Genomic DNA, 3,712 nt, shown 5'->3' on the forward strand with positions numbered 1-3,712 from the left:
GTGTGCACTGGCTTCTCATTGCATGGCTATGTAGTGTAATCACAACGTACCTTTGTGGGGCTCCTGTTTATGTGGCTTTAGTAAATGATTTCATCCTCTTTTCTGACTTGGAACCAGACAACTTTACATTCGCAGCAAACAGATGGACAACAGGGTTGAAATAAGATCTTGTACTGAAATAGTCCTTGAGTCATACTCCTTGACTGTTCTCTCATATAGCAAACTTGCCTCTTCCTTCTTGCAGAAGGCCAAGGCTGAGAATTCAGTGTACTCAGAGTTGTTGGACTCTTTTCTCAATATATATTATGTTGGATATTTTTCTTCTTGGTCAATATTGAGAGTCTGCCAGTATAAGAATATTATCTAATTTGTTTTGGCAGAACACCTGGCCTTTTGCCCTAAGTAGATATTTAAAAATAGAACTAAAAGTTTTACATTAACTTGTTTTTGTCCTCTTTCCAAAAAAGATCCTGACATGAGAAAAAAAGGGGAGCTTGATTTTACCTATAGTTTTCTTTGGGAAGCAAGGGTGCTCTAGTTCAGGGGTGTCCAATCTTTTGGCTTCCCTGGGCCACATTGGAAGAAGAAGAATTTTCTTGGGCCACACATAAAATACACTAACATTAATGACAGCCAATGAGCTAAAAAAATTGCAAAAAAATTGTATAATGTTTTAAGAAAGTTTACAAATTTATGTTAGGCTGCATTCGAAACCATCTTGGGTCACAGGGCTGCAGGCTGTACAAGCTTGCTCTAGCTGAAACTCACTTGACTTGGTCATTGGGTCCTAGTGTACATTGTGCCAGTAACTGTGTGACCTTATGAAAGTTCATCTTTCAGTGCTGTTTCCCCATCTGTAAAATGGGAATGATAAAACCTCAACTGAAGGGTTGTTGTAAGTATTAAATGAAATGACATTTGTGAAAGTATTCAGATGAGATAATATTGTTGTATTAACATAGATTTTTTAAAGGTACAAAAAGAATTATATTAAAACAGTAACATACATTTGTATGTATGAGGGAGGGATATTTAAAATTAAAATATTATATAATCACAAGAAAGACCAGATATTCCTTGCTCTGCCCTTGGGCACCCAAGAAAATTAAAGCCTGTTTTATATCACCAAAATGAAAAAGAGGCTTGATAGAAGTAACAGTGCTCAGTGCTTTGAACCCCAGTCAATTTATACTCTTGTTAGATAAGTCCAAATTCTAAAGGCTACAAAAATCCTGTTAAATCAAGGGGAAAAAATTCATTTTAGGATAAAGTTATTCAAGATGAAAGAAAGGCGTGTCTTCAGTGAGAGAACTGCCTGCTGTCGGATGATTTCTTCCTAATGTGTTTAAAGATTTTGGACTTCTCAATTTTCTTGTTTTTTTGGTAGCCAAATCCACCACTACCCCCTCGCTTTTTCTGCTTGCCTTCATTGCAGTTGATGTTCAGATCAACAAAGGGAGGCACCTTGAAACCAAATGACAGAGCAACTTGAGGCAAATTTAAGTTATTAACATTAAAGATCTGTTTCAGAGAATGGGAATCATAGGCTTGTATATACGGCTTATATGGTTCCTGAGCTGACTTACGAAGAAAGTAGTTCTCTTCAATCAATTTCTCAAGCTGGGACTGAATGTCAGAAATTTTAGACCAGGAAAAATCTAATAAGCTTAATGGAACCTTGGATTGTTTCAAGTAGCAAAGAAAACCCAATTATTCTGGGCACAAAATGAGCAGGGCATGCCCTCTCCCATTTAGGCCTCTGGCTGTTCTACCTACACAATGAATGTATTCCTTAGGGTCATCCGGAGGGTCATACTGAACAATCCAGTCAACTTCAGGAATGTCCAGTCCTCTTGCTGCCACATCCGTACACAATAGTGTTCCTGAATCTGGGTTGCAGAACTGGAAGAATGTGGTTGTACACTTAATTTGCTTTTGCTTTCCATGAATGGCCACGTCGGGCAAATCAATGTAGTTCAGCAACTCATAGTGGTATTTCACGGACATGCAAGATGAAAAGAAGACCATAAGCTTCTTCTTTCTTTTCTTCTTAAGAAATGTAAAGAGCAGAAGGAATCTCTTTTTGGAAGGACAAACAACATATCCCTGCTCAAGACCATCCACTGTTGCATTAGCTTTATCATCATCAACACCAACATACAATGCCTCCTTTTTCAGATAAATCCTTGCCAGGCCTTCAACTTTTTGAGTTTGGGTGGCAGGAAAGAGCATAGTCTGTCTACGTGTTGGCAAAAGTTTAATAACTTGCTTTAATTCCTCTGCAAACCCAACATCCAAGATATGATCAGCTTGATCAATAACCAGACACTGCAGGTTTTTATACATAAGCCCTGGGGTATTCTGCATATGGTCCAGCAGACGGCCTGGTGTGGCCACAATGATGTTGATCCCATTAGCAAGTTTCTGTGCTTCAGCAGATCTGTTACTGCCACCCATTATCAACCCGTAGGTATGCACGTGGCATGTCTTTAGCTCCATAAGAACACCAAAAGTTTGCATGGCTAGTTCTCTAGTAGGTGAGAGAATAAGGACTCCCACACCATTCCTGGGCATGAACTTTCACTTAACAATGAGTTCAGCTGCAGGAATGAGAAAAGCCAGGGTTTTACCACTGCCTGCTTTTGCAGCTACTAGAAGTCCCTGCCTTCCAGAAGTGGTCTGATACTTTTATGCTGAATTTCAGTCATGTTTGTAAAACCCATTTCTTTTATTGCCTTCAGAGTGTTTTCATTGACAAGATTACATAGAGAAACAAATGAAGTATCCTCAAAAGCTCCTGTCAGTCCCAGGGGCAGGCTGGTCACCTCACTGTCATCTTCATCATTATCTGGCTTCTCCACATTATTTTCTGTTTCTTTAGGAGTCTCTGCACTTTCTTCTTCAGATTCCCCTTTGTTTTTAGTTTTTGCTTTTTTTGTATCAGGCCCAGCATTGTTCAGCATTTTTCTCTTTTTCTTCTTCTTGTTCTTTTTCGATTCTGAATTGGGAGACTGCATTGCTGCTTCTCCATTGGTCAATATGGTGGATTTCTGGGGAGATTTGTTAACTTTTATATTTTCCACTGCTTCTTGAGACGTGTCTCCATTTGGAGCTTCTGATAAGCCCACATTCATAGAACGTTTTGATTTTTTAACCTTTCCACCTCCCATTGTTTCTTCAGACACATTTCCATTTTGAGTTTCTGATAGGGTCAGATATGAGGCCCCCTGCAACTTTAGGTTCCGCTACTACAATTTGAGGTTCCACTTCTCGATCTTCTTGCACAGGAGTTTCATTGGCAGGTGAGACATGCTGTCCAAGTAGTGTCTAGACCATGGTGCCACACAGTCAACATAGATTTTTGATATGGTTTGGCTGTATCCCCCACCCAAATCTCATCTTGAATTGTAATAATCCCACGTCTCAAGGGCAGGGCCAGGTGGAGATAACTCAGTCATGGGGTGGTATCCCCCATAGTGTTCTCATGGTAGTGAGTAAGTCTCATGAGATCAGATGATTTTATAAATGGGAGTTTCCCTGCCCAAGCACTCTTGCCTGCCACTATGTAAGACGTGCCTTTGCTTCTCCTTTGCCTTCTGCCATGATTGTGAGGCCTCCCCAGCTATCTGGAACTGTGAGTCCATTAAACCTCTTTCCTTTATAAATTACCCAGTCTTGGGTATGTCTTTATTAGCAGTGTGAGAATGAACTA

General features: G+C 39.9%; 1 pseudogene; it reads right to left on the minus strand.

Moving 5' to 3' along the window:
- Window positions 1–1,299: 1,299 nt before the first annotated feature.
- LOC116459963 (ATP-dependent RNA helicase DDX18-like) lies at window positions 1,300–3,311 on the minus strand (annotated as a pseudogene).
- Window positions 3,312–3,712: the final 401 nt, after the last annotated feature.

This window comes from Hylobates moloch, unplaced genomic scaffold (genome assembly GCF_009828535.3).
Source record: "Hylobates moloch isolate HMO894 unplaced genomic scaffold, HMol_V3 SCAFFOLD_20, whole genome shotgun sequence".
Lineage (NCBI taxonomy): Eukaryota > Metazoa > Chordata > Mammalia > Primates > Hylobatidae > Hylobates > Hylobates moloch.